The sequence below is a fragment of the Petaurus breviceps genome, unplaced genomic scaffold (assembly GCF_028583685.1).
Source record: "Petaurus breviceps papuanus isolate PSGF00001 unplaced genomic scaffold, PetGlider_PUasm1.0 90879, whole genome shotgun sequence".
In the NCBI taxonomy this organism is placed as follows: Eukaryota; Metazoa; Chordata; class Mammalia; order Diprotodontia; family Petauridae; genus Petaurus; species Petaurus breviceps.
Genome location: NW_027187368.1, coordinates 2,721,322 through 2,739,168, shown reverse-complemented (window position 1 = coordinate 2,739,168; position 17,847 = coordinate 2,721,322). Strand labels below are relative to the sequence as shown.

General features: G+C 36.1%; 1 long non-coding RNA gene across 1 annotated transcript in view; it reads left to right on the top strand.

Moving 5' to 3' along the window:
- LOC138150509 (uncharacterized) overlaps positions 1 to 14,521 on the top strand; it is a 42,346-nt gene extending 27,825 nt beyond the window's left edge. Inside the window, exon 3 of the long non-coding RNA XR_011165576.1 lies at positions 13,853 to 14,521. This is a non-coding gene — a long non-coding RNA (uncharacterized lncRNA). The remainder of the gene's footprint in view (positions 1 to 13,852) is intronic.
- The last annotated feature ends 3,326 nt before the right edge of the window (positions 14,522 to 17,847 follow it).

Below are 17,847 nucleotides of genomic sequence, written 5' to 3'. Positions count from 1 at the left end.
TAAAATTTGCAAGGCACTTTTCTCACCACAGCCTCATGAGAAAAGTAATACAAGCATTATTATCCCCAATTTATAGAGGAGGAATCTGAAACCCCAAGAAAGGAAATGTCTAGTCGGTGATGGAGCCAAGGTTTAAACCTAGATCTTAAGACTCAAGTACATAACCCTTTTCGTACTTAAAAAATTTTGCATAAAGTCCTACAAAGACTAGGTTATTATTTCTATTAGCAGCAACAATACTAATAATCCCTTCCTTTTGGCATGGAGGGGACCATGGGTCTCAAAGGCTATCCAATAGAATATGAACTCTGACCATTTCTACTCAGCCTGAAAACTGTGGAGATGGATTGCAGATAGACTCCATGGCTGCTGGACTGGGTGCCTAGAGGCTCATTGTTAGAGGGCTGGTTGCCAGGGGATGAATTTTTTTCACCACTGTCAATCAGGAAACTGTCTGCTAAGGTGCAGAAGGGCTACTAATGAAAGCACAGATGTTGTGATGATGATGATGGCACATCTTTGTGTCCTTGTAAGTCACATGGGCTTCTTTTTCACTTAGACCTCATGGCTAAGTTCAGTTTCTGATGGTAGCCTCAGTCTCTTATTGAACCAAGTTTCTTGGTGTTGAAAGGGACCTTTATCAAGAACAGTTACTTGTTCACTAGTGAACCTTTGAACATCATGGAACATGGGCTGATGGATGGTCAGTTTCAGACAGGCCTAGTTAGCTTCAAGGAAACTTAGTAGCAGATGGCAAACAGAGGTCTAGACAGGCAAATTATAGTGAGCTAACCACAAATTTAGGAAACAGATTCTAACCAGTGGGAACATTGGGGGACTGCGAATTAGAGCACTGAGTAAGGGATCAAAGGCAAAGTAAAAGATAATAATAATAATAATATTAGGTAGCACTTATAGAGTACTTTCAGTTTGCAAAGCACTTTTCAAATATCCCATTTTGTCTCCCCAGAAGTCTTGTAAGGTAGGTACTATTTGGTAGTTCCATTTTACAGATAAAGAAACTGGGACAGACAGAGGTGCGTGACTTGCCCAGGGTCATGCTAAGTATCTGAGGCTGGATTTTATCCCAGGTCTTCCTAATTCCAAGGCTAGTGCTCTATCTACTGCACCACCTAGCTGTCATGAATGCTGCCACTGATACATCATAATATCAACAACAACTAATATTTACAAAGCACTTTAAAGTTTGTAAGAAGCTTTACACATATGATCTCACTTCACCTTCACCATAGCTCTGTGAGATAATATCTGACAGATAAGGACACTGAAACCCAAAGAGGTTATATGATATATTAAGGTCACATAGTTATTAAATGCCAGAGGCAGGATCTGAATCCAGGGCCTCCGATCCCAAGTTTTCTCCATTATACCATGCTCCCTCCTATGTGTGTTCAGTGAGAATGCACAGATGACTTTTCTGGTTGTCTGTTTAATCCTGTCCACCCCAACCCTCCCCTCCCACAGGAAGGAAGGGCTAGTAAGGCTCTCAGTTCTTGGGGAAGCCTACAAAGATAAGAGCCTTATGCATTCTCTTACCCACAGGGATGAGTGTGGATCCCCTTGTGCACTAAAGCCTCCACCCAAAGCAGCTTCCCTGAAAAACATGACGTTGTTGGGGGTAGCAGTGTCTGTATTGAGGCTTGCATCCTCATAGCCATGTGTGGTTGGCATGAGTTATATTCTTATCGGAGGGGCCAGAAGAGTTTATCTCTGACTGGGAGTCAGCAAGTTTGGGGTAATGAAAAAATAAATGAACAAATCTGGAGGTATATGTTTTAGGAACCTACTGGGGTTTTTTGTTTTTTGGACAATTTACTTGTCCTCTCTTGGCCTCCATTGCCCTATCTAGCAAAACTTGGAATAGACAGCTTCAAAGGACCTTACTGCTGTAATATTCTTTTTCAACACTTGACTTCCTTTGTCCTAAGGTCACTTTCAGCTCTAACAATCTGTGGTTTATGTTCTAACATTCTATGTTCATATTGTCATTTCTGGCTCTAGAATTTTGTGAATCTGACTTCTGATTTTGACTTCATACAAAGAGAACAAGCTGAGAAGGTTTCTGAGAATGCTTCTACAATAGAACAATAATGCATAAGGGGTGTGGGGGTGTGTGGGGGCGTATCATTTCATACCTGTGTAGGTTGTATTGTCCACATGGGTCTGTCCAGATGTGGCTTTCAAGGGCAGCAAGAAGAGATACCTCCTCACCCTACCCAAAGTTTTCAACAAATACTTTGGTTCCTGTCAGGAAGGGAAACAGGAGGCTGGGACTGGCCACTCTGCTCTCCCTAGAGAGAGGAGGATACTGGGCTAGAAATATGTCGATCTGTTAAAAAAAAAATACTGCTGGGGTGGCTAGGTGGCACAGTGAATAGAGCACCAGCCCTGGAGTCAGGAGGACCTGGGTTCAAATTCAGCCTCAGACACTTAACACACACAAAAAACTAGCCGTGTGACCTTGGGCAAATCACTTAACCCCAATTGCCCTACCTTCCCCTTTCCAAAAAAAGGGAAAAATATTTAAAAAATACTGCTATTTAATATAAAGGAGAAATAATCTCTAGGTTCAAGCTGTGCCCCTAGCAACTATCACTTAAGGGGGAAGGAATGCCTCCAACTGATATATCCAAGGCTTGATTCCCTTCCCAAATGCCAGCTCCACAGTGAACACAAGTAGCAAATAATGAATAAACTCTTATACAAGTTGATATTAAAACAAATTAGAGAAGCCATACAGATGAGAATATGTACTATACAATACAGAATGAATGAGTGTTCCCAATGGAGATGAGATAACTCCGCTCAATCAATGGAGAGAGAATCAGATCCCACACAAAGGGAAATTCCTCCAAAGTCTCTAGTGTAGTAAGGTGGGGATAGGGACATGATGCAAACTGACCTCTCTTCTATAGTCAGCTTCTTCAGTCTTTGTCTATCTTCAAGGACCTAAGAGAGGTCAGAGCTGCATGTTTTCTCTCTCAGAATTGGAAACCAGAAGACAAGATCTCTCCTCTCTGGTTCCCACTAACTCTGCTCCTTATGCAGGTGCAGAAGATTGGGTGATCAGTCTCTACTTTTGAGGATAATTTCATGTATATGCCTCTCTGAACCATAAGTTTAGACAAGTAACAAATAGGATTAAGTACTCTGCAATAAATGGGATAAAGTATAATATCTTTGATAGATTTTAATTATGGAATATGATAAGGGCAGCAACAACATAGTATGGTGAAATAAAATGCTAAACCTGGAAGTGGCCTTAGAATATAGAATATTATGACATATTGTTATGTAATAATAAAATAACAAAAAGTAATTTTGACTAGTTTTCATTGGAGATTGTTGCAGTTGTTGCCACTGTGTTTGAAGAAGTAAGTAGTTTTCTACCAGCAAGTTATCCTCCCTTCCCTTTTAAAAAATTTTTTAAATTTTTTTATCAAATGCTTTATTAACTTCTAGTTTACATCGTTCATTTCCACAAGATTTTGAGTTACACATTTTCTCCCCGTTTTTCCCCTACCCACTCTCCTTTCCCTTTTCTTCCTTCCTTGAGAATTGGGGTCCAAGGATTCTGATATTTTCTACTCTCACTCCTCTCACTCACTCGCTTGGATTGCCAGAAGAAATATTTTAGAAGTTACCACCAAACCTTGATTTAGAGATGAAATTCAATTTAATTTGTTTTCAGTTAAATTTCGTCTCTAAAAGTAATAACCAAAAATGATGCAAGAAAGGGAGGGTGCTTCCCAAACAGTGCTGTTAGGCAGTTCCTATTATCTTGGCATAATAGGCAAAGGGGAAGGAGAAACCCTGTTGACGAGACCACACCTGAACATTACCTTTCTGTCTCCACAGCAAACACTAAGGCAGAAAGCCTGGATGAATCGTTGCGAACTCCACAGAAGTGATTGTTGTGTGTGTCTGTGTGTCTATGTGTGTGTTTGTGTGTATGTGTATATGTCTGTATGTGTGTGTGCATGTAGGGAGGAAAGGTTGTCATATCCCCTTCATCAAATTATTATTCTAACTAATTAGAATGGAAAAAACAGCAACTGGTTCAGGGGTCAGAGATCCAGCCCATCTCTTGCACAGATCTGCGGCATTCAGACAAAACACTAGGGCTTAGGGTTATGCTAACTTCCACCTCTAGGTCACTGAAAAGAATACCATTACAAGTGCTGTCCATTTTCAGGACAGCATTCATATGGGGACCAGATCTTTGCTTTTTCTAAATTCTCCTGGCAAGGAAGCACACCAACTTGAGGAGGAAGCTATCATCCATGTGATCCAATAATGCCTTTATTGATCTCAAGCTGCATTTGTTTTGAAGCATAAAGACAATGAGGTCCATAACTCTGGCAGGCAAAGGGAGAGATATTGACGTATAGACTTGGATCTTGGAAGGACAACTCTCTTTGATTATGAATTCTACCACCTGTTCCAGAAGCTTATTCCAGAAGCTTCTCCTTATTAACCAGTGAAAACCTAGTGGCTACATCCAAGTTGGCATTTTATCTAACAGCCAGGGCACTATCATTCTCATGCTGGCCTTGTTATCCATGGGACAAACTAAGCTGTGAAGGTGTTAAATTCAATTTAATTTTTAAAAATTCAACATAAAAGAATTTATTTTTTATTTGAAAATTCATTTTTATTTTATTTTCGATTCCAAAATTCCCTCCCTCCTTCTAGCCCCTTCCCCACCCATTGAGATGGCAAGAAATACAATACCTATTATACAAATTAAGTCATTCCAAATATTTCTAAATTAGCCATGACCTCCCTCCCCCTAAAAAAAAAACAGGAAAAAGAAAAAGAAAAAAAAATGCTTCAATTTCAACAAACATTAATTAAGTACCTAACGAGCATAAGACTTTGTGCTTGGTTTAAGTGAAATAACCCTGGACCTCAAGAAGCTTAAAGTCAAATGGGGAGTTGAAATGTGATTTGTACAGCTAGGTGGCACAGTGGATAGAGTGCAGAGCCTAAAGTCAGGAAGACTCATTTTCTGAGTTCAAATCTGGCTCCAGAAGCTTACTAGCTATGTGACCTTGAACAAATTACTAGACCCTACTTCTTCATCTGTAAAATGAGTCTAGAGAAGGAAATGACAAACCACTCCAGTATCTTTGCCAAGAAAACCCCCAAAAGGGGTCACAAAGAGTTGGATATGACTGAAAAGGGCTAAACTTTTCTAATGTACAAAGACAAATGAAATTCATGGTAGAATGTGAGAGGGGACAAAGGAGAGATCAAAACAAATTGAGGTGCTATGAAAAATCTGAGGAGAGAAAAATGACTTTCACTTAGATTTGGAGGAGGTGGATTAGGAAAATCTTTATGGGAAAATATAAGTTATGTTTTGAAAGAAGGGAGAAGATGGCATTGAACCTATAGTAACATGATAGAGATAGGGTGGGAATATAGACAAGTTTTAGAAATTCATAAGAGTGGAGAAGATGGCAGTGCTGAGGTTCTCCTTAAACAAAAGGGACTGGCTATTTTCATTAAAATAGAGTGCTTACAAATGCTTACAAAAAGAAAATTATGAAGAAGCCAAGAAAAAATATCAGTAAGCTACAGAGAAAAGGGAAGATTTGCTCTAGTCGGCACCAGAGAAGGAAATACTTATCATCACTATGACTTCCTAGACCCAAAACTTCCTCCTAGATAAAATAAATATATTTTTTCTAATTTAGTGTGAATATTCTTTTACCCAGATCTATAATTTCATTAGTGTAGGAAATTTCTGGTGAGGAAACTCCTTCAACTAAAGCAGATTGGCAGCAGTTTTTGTGGTTTTAGAAAGGGATGTGGGTAAATGACAACATATTAGGAATTTGAGGAGCCAGACCCAGTTCACCCCCCCAAACTCAATAAATATCTTAAAAATGCCCAAGAATGACCAGTAATAAATAAAACCAAATAGAATCAGCTATATACTCTTCCATCCAGTCTAGTCCTGGACAAAAAAGACTATCAGAATCCTACAGAAGCCCAGAGTGTAAAAAATCTGTGATAAATGGAAGGTGCAATGTAAAGCAACCTAGTCTTAAAATAGGACATAGGCCCTGATCAGTACCCAATAAAGGTTAACCCCAGAGCTCTTACAGGAGATAAGAGACAATCAATACTCAGCACAGGGCAGCCCAAGGGCAGGAAACATGCTCTAACCAGAGCCCAGAACAAGGAATCCTCTGATCCTTGGTAGGAGATGCCCAGAGAAGGGCAGCTCCCAAGCTTTTCACAATAATAGGAGATAAGCCTGGAGCAGTATCTAGGAAGCCTCACTCCACCCAGCATCCAGGCAGCCCTGACCCAACCACATCCAAGAAGCCTCTGACCAAACCAGAATCCAGGAAACTTGTGCCTGATCTATGACAGAAAACAAAGTCAGAATTTTATTTTTAACAGAAAGTAGAGTCTATGCTTAGCTATGATGATAAGGACCAGTCATGGACTATCCCACACTATTCATTTCAGCAAAATTTAGTTCAAGCAAATTGAAATCTTAAAACTGAGGATGGTGCTAAACACAAGAAAACTCCAAACACAATGAGGACATCTTGAACTGTTAGGTTTTTAAGTGGTAAAACTCAATAGAAAAGAGCAAATCTACAAGTTCAAATGGAGCCTTTGAGAAAATAGTATCCTAGCCACAAGGATTACAAGAGTATCTAGAAGAAAGGAAACAGGGAATATAAAATGGATTGGTATGACAAACAGATATGACCAAGATAAATACCTTAGAACAAACATTGATCAATCTTCCTAAGAACTGAACACCCAGAAAATTAGAATGAAACACAGGGGGAAAATGATTCAATAAGATAAGAAATATTAAAACAAAATCAAAAGGTTGAAAAATCAGAAGAAAATATAAGGAATATAATATTGTAAAAAAAAAAAACCTCATCTAAAAAACAAGTCAGGCATGGCTAAATGGTGCAATAGAGCACTGGCCCTGGAGTCAGGAGGACCTGAGTTCAAATCTAGACTCAGACACTTAACACTTACTAGCTGTGTGATCTTGGGCAGGTCACTTAACCCAGATTGCCCTGCCTTCCCTCCTCAAAAACAAAAAAAAACAACAAAAAAAAACCAAAATCCAGGTGAAGGAGAGATAATATAAGAATCGTTGGGCTACCTGAAAGCTGTGATCCAAAAAAAATTTTTTTTAATCCCAAAAAACTTAGATACCATATTTCAAGAAATCATAAGTAAAAACTGACCAGATCTTTTAGAATCAGAGAGCAAAGTAAAAATGCAAAGAACTCATTCATAACCTCCTGAAAGAAACCACAGAATGAAAGCTTCCGAGAATGTCATATCCCAAAACCCAGAGCTTCCAGGTTAAAGAAAAAACCCTTCAACTAGCTAAATCTAAGAGTTTAAGTGCCATAGCATTACAGTCAAAATAATACAAGACTTGGCAGCTGCCATATAAAGAAAAGAAGAGCCTGGAAAGTGAGATTCTAAAAGACAAAAGATATATGTTTACAATTAAGAATAACCTGTCCAGAAAAATTGAGTATGATCTTACAGTGGGGAAAATGGAATCCTAATGAAGTAGAAGTCTCAAAGCATTCCTGATGAAAACAAAACAAAACAAAACATAATTGAATTGAAATTTTGAAATGGAAACATGAGAGTCAAGAGAAACATAGAAAGGTACTCAAATTTCTTCAATTGGAATAGACTACGTTAATCAAAGGATAAGAAACAAATGTCCTTCTGAGAACCCTAATATCTTTTTTTAAAAGCAATTGGGGTTAAGTAACTTGCTCAAGGTTACACAGCCAGTTATTTCCGGGTGTGGTGCTGAGTATCGGAGCCCAGATTTGATCCCCAGGTCATCCCAACACTGGAGCCGGTGCTCTTACTCACTGAGCCACCTGGCCGCCCCCAAACCCTAATATCTTGAAGGGTCATAGAGAAAGGAAAATGTGACAGATAAAGGACTTAGTTATAGATGTGCTCTGTTTTGTGGGTCTCAGGAGAAGACAGAAATGGGAAGGATAAGGTAAACTATAGCAAAGGAGAAACAAGGAAAAAAGGGAAGAAAATCACTGTCATGTGATAGAGGTGAATAAGATGAAGAGTTCAAAAATAAAGGGTAAAGGGGAAATAAGCCTCTCATGAACCTCACTTTCATCTCAAGGAAGATTGAATACACAGAGATTATGGTGTAGAAATACATTAAATTCAACAGGTAAATAGGTAAGGAGAGAGAGGAGAGGCATTAAGAAGAAGAGCAGAATAGGTAAAGAAAGAGTCATAAGCAAAACAAACTCCAACAGCATAGGAATTTGAAGCCTGAATTAGAAAAATAATGAGAGAGACAGAGAGAGAGAGAGAGAGAGAGAGAGAGAGAGAGAGACAGAGAGAGAGAGAGACAGAGAGAGAGAGAGAGACAGAGAGAGAGAGAGAGACAGAGAGAGAGACAGAGAGAGAGAGACAGAGACAGAGAGACAGAGAGAGAAACAGAGAGACAGAGAGAGAGAGAGAGACAGAGACAGAGAGACAGAGAGAGACAGAGAGAGAGAGAGAGAGACAGACAGACAGAGAGAGACAGAGACAGAGACAGAGACAGAGAGAGACAAAGACAGAGAGACAGAGACAGAGAGAGAGACAGAGAGACATAGACAAACAGAGACAGAGAGAAGAGGACAGGAGAGGAGAAGAGAGAAGAGGAGAGGAAAGGAGAGGAGAAGAAATATCTCAATAGATCACAAATGTTAGGCAAACCTATTTTACCACTTTCTTTGTAAAGGTGGGGCAAAGAGAGGGAAAAGTACAAGAGGATAGGATAGAGGCAAATACATAATTAATGTTCATAACCATGAAATGGAATGTGATGAACTTACTCATAAAATGAAATGGATTAGAATTCCAAATCCCATGATATATTGTTTATAAGAAACATTTTTGAAGCATAAAGATTCCTAAGAACTTAAAGTGAGGGGCTAGAGCAGAATCTGTTATGCCTCCTCTGAACACAAAAAAGCAAGGGTAACAATTCTGATATCAGAAAAGGCTACAGTAAATACACAATAGAAAGAGATACTCAGGGATGTTACATTACATTTAAAGGCACCATAGACAATGAATCAATAACTGTGCTTAATATATATAATTCACATAATATAGCACCTAAACACCTAAAGGAAATGTATATTTCCTTTAAATTTTAAATCACATTTCAGTTCTTAAATTATTTATTTAATATTTTATTTCTCCCCCATTACATGTAAAAACAATTTTTAATATTTAGTTTTTTAAATTTTGAGTTCCAGGGGCAGCTAGGTGGCACAGTGAATAGAGCAACAACCCTGGACTCAGGAGGACCTGAGTTTAAATCTGACCTCAGATACTTGACACACTTACTAGCTGTGTGACCTTGGGCAAGTCACTTGACCCCAATTGCCCTGCCTTCCCCCCTCAAAAAAATTTTTGAGTTCTAAATTCTATCTTTCCCTCCCTCTTCCCCCCACCATTGAGAGGGCAAGCTATTTGATATAGGTTATACATGTGCAGTCATGCAAATCATATTTCCATTACATTTCAGTTCTGCTACAATGCAACATATGCATTTCTAAAAATCATCATGTGATGCAAAGTTGCACAATTAGAAATCACAGGGTTTATGGGGGAAATGGAGTTAGGTGCATAATATTTAAAATATTCCTATATATGTTATATAATATTCATACGCATATAAAATATTCAAAAATTTGTCAGTAACATATTAAAAAAGATAGAATCTTAATAAAAATGGTAGCATAGCTTTATACATGTTAAATAGTTAAGAAATACACAAATAGTGGAAGCATTCATGGCCTCAGATTGCTACTCAGTAATTGTGCCACTCTCACTGACCAGGCTGACAAAGTTCCAACTCAAGGATGTAGTACTCCCCAGAAGTGGCCACGATGGAAGAAGGCAATAGTGAAGTTCATAGCTGTGGACCAGCCCCCTACCCACAGTTTCTATTGTACCAGAAGATATATATTTTAAAAATGACACTTTAACTTGAAAAAAGACTTGAAGTTTGCTTGTGAAAGTGAGCATTGAAAGGGTTGGAACTTGTAAAACAATGTAGTTTTCCGTGCAGATGAAATCACATGTAAGCAAACTTTATTAATCTATCTGAAACAAATTCACATTTTCAAAACAAGCGTAAAAGCAAAACTGATACTATAGCAAGAAATAAGCAGTAAAACTATAATAATTGTGGACTCCAAGGTACCTCTTTCAAACACAGACAAATCAACCCAAAGTTTAAAATGTTAAGGACATGAATAGAAAAATAAGATATGAAAGATCTCTGACAATTACTAAATGGGAACAGAATGGAATTTACATATGCTTCAACCAAAATAGCACTTTTCCAAAAATTGGCTATGTTTTGGGAACATAAAAAGTATAAAAAAAGCAAAAAATAATAAACGTATCTTTATTTATCAAAATACAATAAAACTTAATTCCAAATTATCTGTGAATTGAAAAACATATCATAGAAATAATAGAAAATTTCATCAAAGATTATAACAACAATGAGACAATATAGTAAAACTTATGGGGTAGACCTAAAGTAGTCTTTATGGGGAAGTTTATATCTCTAATTCTTTCATCAACAAGAGAAAAAGAATAAATTAATGAATTGGGCATTAAATTCTTAAAGACTAGAAAAATAACAAATAAAAAACCCACCCAACTAAGCATCAACATAACAATCTTTTAAATCAAAGAGAAAAAGATTAACAAAATTCAAAGCAAAAAACCCCAAATACCTCCCCCCCCAAACCTTCATTGTCTTGATAAATAAAACTCGAAGCATTTTTGGAGAAGAAATACTAAAAGAAATAGTCCCTTTGATTTCTTTAAAAGAGAGGAAATTAAAATAATTCATATTAAAAATAAAAAAGAGTTCGAAATAATTGAAGATGAAATAAAGAAGCCAACAGAATTGGTGATTTAGATGACATCAACAAATATTTAGAAAAATATAAAATACCCACATTAAAATAAGAAATATATTATTTAAATAACCCAATATTAGAAAAAGAAATTGAACAAGCCATAAGGGAACTCACAACAACAAAATCCCCAGAACCAAATTAATTTAAAGGAAAATTATATGAAATATTAAAAATTCCAATATTACATATAGTGTTTTCAATAACAGTAAAAGAAGGGATCTTTCCAAGCTCTATAATACAAATATTGTTTAATACATAAAGTAGAGCAATAAAACTATATACCAATATCCCTAATAAACATTGATATGAAAATTTTAAATTAAATATTAGTCAGTAGGCAGTTATAACATATTAAAAATATAAAGTTTATACTGGTAAAGTAGGTTCAAATATAAATAAAACTCTAAACATAATAAACTCTTGATAATAAAAAGCACCTGATTATATCAATTGATGTTGAAAAGGCCTTTGACAATACCCATTTCTAATGAATTTTAAAAACATGCACTAAGAAGCAAGGAAAAAATGAACTTTTCCTTAATATAGTATATAGTCTTTCTCTGGAATCAAAAGTCAACACATAAAATGAAGAAATTACATGACTTTCCAATAAGATTGGGGTACAACAAGGATATCCATTGTCTATACTACTATTCGGTACAGTGCTGATAATGCTAGCTATAGCAATAAGGAAAGAAAAACAAATCCAGGGAATAAGAATAGGCAAAGAAGAAACAAAACTAGTGCTGGTTAAAGATTAGATGATGGGGCGGCCAGGTAGCACAGCAAGTAAGAGCACCGGCTCCAGTGTTGAGAAGACCTGGAGATCGAATCCCGGGCTCAGACACTTGTAGCACCCACCCAGAAACATCTGGCCGTGTAACCTTGAGCAAGTTACTTAACCCCAATTGCTTAGGGGTGGCCAGGTGGCTCGGCGAGTAGGAGTACCGGCTCCAGTGTTGGGACGACCTGGAGATCGAATCTCGGGCTCGGACACTCAGCACCACACCCAGAAATAGAAATAACTGGCCGTGTAGCCTCGGGCGGGTTACTTAACCCCGATTGAAAAAAAAAAAAAAAAAAAAAAAAAAAAGATTAGATGATGATTTACCTAGTGAATCCTAGAAACAAAACAAAAAAGCAATCAATTCAGCAAAGTTGCAAGATATAAAACAAATCCATATAAATCATTAGCATTCCTGTATGTTACTAACTAAACTCAGCAAGAAGAGATAGAAAGAAATTCAATGCCTAATAACTGCAGAATGCATAAAAATATTTTGGAGACTACCAATATTCTCTTAGGAACTATTTGACTACAACTTTATAACATTCTTTACAAAAATAAAGACAGAGATAAATAATTGGAAAAATATTAATTGCTCATGGGTAGGTCATGCCAATAAAATAAAAATGATATTTCTTCTTTAATCAGTTAATTAATTCCTATACCAATTAAATCATTAAAGGATTATTTTTTTAGATATTGAAATATAGTTCATCTGGAAGAACAAGAAGTCAAGACTATGAAAGGAAATAATGATAAAAGAAAGAAAGAAGGGGACCTAATGATACCAAGTTTCAAACTGTACTACAAAGCAATAATCATCAAAACAAGTTAGTACTGGTTTAAAAAAGTAGAAGTCTATCAATGGAAATGATTATGTATACAACACATAGAAGGAAATGAACACACTAGCATACTGTTCAGAAAGCACAAAGACCTCAGCTACCGGGGGAAGAAATGACTATTAGACAAAAACTACTGGGAAAAGTAGAAAGCAGTCTGGCAGGAATTAGGTGTAGACTAGTATCTCACAGTACATTTCAATATGAGTTCCAAATGGATGCATAACTCAGATGCAAAAGTGGTATTATAAACAAATTAAAGGAAGAAATTGCAGGAGGAGTTCATGACTAAACAAGGGATAGAGAGGTTCACAGATGATAAAGTGGAAAATTTTGCTTATATACAATTCAAGTTTTTGCACAAATAAAACCAAAACATTTAAAAATTAAAAGGGAAACTGGGAACTGGGAAAAAGTATTCACAGCAAGTTTTTCTGATCAAGGTCATATATCTGAGAGGAACCAATTCAAATTTATAAGAATAAAAGCTATTCCCTGATAGATTAGTGGTCAAAGGATATGAATAGGCAGTTTTCAAAGGAAGAAGCCCAAACTATCAATAAGCATGCGAAAAAATGTTCCAAATTGGGGCAACTAGGTGGCTCAGTAAATAGAGCACTGGCCCTGGAGTCAGGAGGACCTGAGTTCAAATCCGAACTTAAACATTTAACACAAAAAACTAGCCGTGTGACCTTGGGCAAGTCACTTAATCCCAATTGCTCTCCAAAAAAGCACCAAAAAAAAAAAAAAGTTCCAAATCACTAATAGCAAAGTCCAAATGAAAGCAATTTTGAGGTTCTTCCTCTTACCCATCTGATTGGTAAAATTGACCCCAAAAAGGGAAATTGACTAATGAGGAAGGGTTATGGGAAAACCACTAGATTAATGTACTCAGTGAAGATGTAAATTGGTTCGACCATTCTGCAAACAATTTAAAACAATGCCCCCAAGTCACCCATACCCATAGTCATACCATTATTAGGCCTATATCACAAAGATATCAAGGAAAGAGGAAAATAAATCACTTTAATGTGTATGTGTGTGGGGGCGTTCTTTTTATAGTAGTATAAAACTGAAAAGTAAGGGCATACCCATCTATTGGGAGATGGATAAATAAAATATGGTATACAAATGTAATGGAATATTTTTGTGCCACAAGAAATGACAAAATGAATGGTTTCAAGGAAAACTATGAATTCTTTTGTGAATTAATTTAGAGTGAAGTGAGAAGAACAAGAAGAACATCTGTATGAAGAAAAACCGCTTGGGAAGATGAAAATTTGCAGTCTTGGAGAGTTGCCCAGAACACTAAAATGTTAAGTGACATGCCCAGGGCCACAGAACCAATATATGTCAGAGTTGTCTCTTGAAAGCCTTTTATTCTAACACCAAGCCTAGCTCTCTGTCTAATATGTCATGCTGTGTTCTTACTATTTTACTTCATTTTTTGAAATAAAATTTAATTGACATCTTTTATTTTTGCTTTGTCTAAACTTCTCCCATGTTTCTCTTCCTCTCTCCTACTTCCTAGATAGCTATCCATTATAACAAAGAATTTTTTTTAAAACAAGAAAAGAAGAAAAAAATGAAAAAAGAAGGAAAAACCCCACAAATCCAATCAATACATGGTTGGGGATGGGGTGGGAATTTGACAATATATGCAATGTTTTTTGCCTATGGTCTTTCCCTGCAACTTCTGCAAAGGAATAGGGGTTCTATCTCTACTTCCAAGCTTGGGCTTTGTAATTTTGCAACATTCTATTTTGATTGTTTTGTGTCCATTATTCTTCCATTTGTATTGTTATAGTCAATGTGCTTATTATTTTCTTGTTTGTTTCCTTCACTTTGAATCAATTCATGTAAGTTTCCATGCTTTTATGTATTCATTATAGTCATTATTGTCTCTCATAACTTATTGGTTACTTAAAAATAATTTTATAATATTTTATTGGTTTATTTTACTCTTACACTACAAACACTGGTTACTCTCACTTCATAAAAGGTCCCTTATTACAAAACAAAGCAGTTAAATAAAACTAACACAATGACTTCATATGGAAGTGCCTTTTCCTCTTTCAAGAATGTGTAATTACTCTTCTCTATTGAAGGCTTCTCCCAATAGTTTATCATGAAAGAGAAAATTCTGGGTGTTCAAAAGTCTTGTGAGCAAAGTTCAAACTCCAGAAATTTCTACCAAGCTATAAGTGCTACTAGCACGATGCTGATGATAATCTGCATTTATTATCCTAGGATTACCAGAATTAAATCAAAAGAGACCCACCAATACTTTGGGCTCAGGATATTTTTTTTCTTTTGGCCACAGCAATTAAAGAACATGGTTTACGGAAGGTAGAGGGATTATAATCTAATTAGTGAAGAAAGTACTCATACCTCCAAAGTCATAAACCCTTGAAATATATTAGTATAAGGTAAGAGCTCTTCTTAGGTTCTCTCTAGTTTTGATATCTGAACCACCAGTGAAGCAAGTGAGGAAACTAGGTTTCTAACAACCTGGGAAAACTAAAGATCAGAAAGTTCTGTCAAGACAGTTAAGAGAGCGATCACATCTTTGCCCAACTTCCTTGCACCACCTCAAATCAAGGATCAAATCAAATGAAATCAAATCAAAGGATCCAAATTAAATCGACTAAGAGGAGAAAGGAAAGAAACCCTCGCCAGAGAACGAAAAGAAAGAACAAGGAAATGAGTGATAATAATAATAATAAAGGTCCCAGTTCAATGCGTAATTACTATGGGGTGAAAGAAAGCAAAGAAAAATCTCAATGGGGAAAGAACAAGTCTACAAAAACACTTTGATAAGGGTTAATAGATATTCTATAAGAAACTACAGCTCTAGAATATAGATGAGAGATAGAGAAAAACACTTGGTATCTCTAAAATTAGAAACAAGATCAATGAAGGAAGAATTTAAGAAGAACATGAGAATTGACAGTGTCAAAAAATGGTGGAGAGCTCAATAAAGCATGCATTACCAGAGTGATGTAGTTGTTTTGGCAGGTTCTCATAAATGGAGCAATGGAAGAACAAACAATAGACTAAAACATTCTTTACATGGAAAAGGTGTAAGAATCGTAACCTCTTCAAGCCAAAGCAGGAGAACTAGAAGACAGATGTTGGCAACAAAATCTTGAAATATAGGTAGGTCTTCCAGAAAAATATGAGGAAACAAAGAATCTCAATGCCACATTTCAGGAAATCATGTAAAAAATTGTTCAGAAATACTGAAAACAGAAGGAAGAATCTAAATTGATAGAATTTGCAAGATATTGTTCTAGGTCATAAAATTCATTTTGGGATTTGTCTCATTCAGATTTAAAGTTGGCAAGTTAATGTGGTGGATAAAATTTGGCAAGCAAATAGGAAGAATTAGTCTTTCTATTAAAAATAACCAATTTGAATTGTGTAAGACTGTTCACCAATATCCAAAAGTGAAAGAAAACCTGTAACATAATTTTTAAAAAAGCAAACAAGAATCATCCAGAGCCTGGAATTACTATCCCCCCAAAACTGAGAAATACTCCATTATCACAAAATATGGTTTTAAAATTAGGCCAGAAAAATTCATACTTTCCTGTTTAGAGTTCTAGAAGGCAGATTCCTAAAACATACTCTAACCTGGGTTATTCCATGTAGAGTATTTTTTTTAAGATTATACAAATAAAAGTGGAATCCCGGGATCTGTCTTTGGTATGGGGTAGGAGTGGGTAATGGTCATATAATTAAAACCGGATCATTAGAAAATAGTATAAGCTTTATCTGTTTAAAGTGGAGAGTAGGAAAGCAATATGCAGACTAAAAGGAATGACACTAGGCTGTTAAAAATAAAGTAGTCAGTATAATGACTTCAGCTAATAATCTTTACTCTAATGGTAACCTTGTTCTTTTATGTCATCATTGTGAGAACCCCCTTCAGTGATGCATACCACACTCCATTAATACCTGCCCATTCTATATACTATCTATATTCTTTTATAACTCTAAACAGGTTCCATCAAAATGTGCTGAGAATCTTCCTCACATTCTATTTACTACATGAATACCATTGGATCACAAAGGTTGGCCGTTGGCTATCCCTCACTATTGCTCTGTGACTAACTCATATTTTTTTCTATTTTTACATCTCTCTGATGACAAGTTTTACATAGATTTTTTTGGTCTTCTGAGTCTGTTGTGTAATTCTTCATTTGTAAGGTGTTACAATCTGCTCAGGCCTATCATGCATTTCTTCATTCTCTTTTGTGTGATCCTTAATTTCAATTCTTCAGAGAGTATGGCATTCCATGACTTGAAACCATACAATATCAAAGTCACTTTGTGTCAATAAAAGGTAGCTAATAACTAAAATTTGCAAAGTACTCTACATATGTTGTTTAATTTCATCCCCAGAACACTGTGAAGTTGTGAAGCTACTATTACCTTCATTTTACAAATTATACTAAGAGATGTGAAGTGACTGCCTAGGACCACCCAATTAATGAGTGTTCGAGGAAGGATTTAAATTAAAATCTTCTTGATTTCAAGTCCAGTACTCTAATCACTATGCACCCCAGTTGCCTAAAAGAAAGGATTGTGTGTATGTATGTGTGTGTCTAGACACACACACACACACATAAATAAAATGTTTAACTTCACTAGGACCACATAGCTAGTAAAGTAGGATTTGAATTCAAGTCTTCCTGACTTCAGGGCCAGCACTCTGATCACCAAGCACCCCAGAAGAAAAGAATGTGTTTATACACACAGACACACATAAATAAAATGTATATTTTATTATATATACTTAAAATATATATATAAATATATATACACATGTGTATGTGTGTGTATATATATACACACACTGATCTATCTATCCCTCTATCCATCCATCTATCTATCTATCATCTATCTTATCTATCTATCTATCTATCTATCTATCTATCTATCTATCTATCTATCTATCTATCTGTGTGTTTGTGTATCAGGAACTATTAGAAAGAAGGCCAAGCTTAGCACATAACTTTTAATGTTACTGGGCCAAGTTCACCAATGAAAATAAATTGCTGAGTTGATTAGAAAAGAGAACACAATAATTTTTTAGGTTCATAGGAACTCATACAGATTCAAAATTAAGAGCTTCATTAAAATCTCCTTTGATTCAACTAAGTCACCCCAAACCAAGAATTGCAATAGGATTTCACATAATTTAATA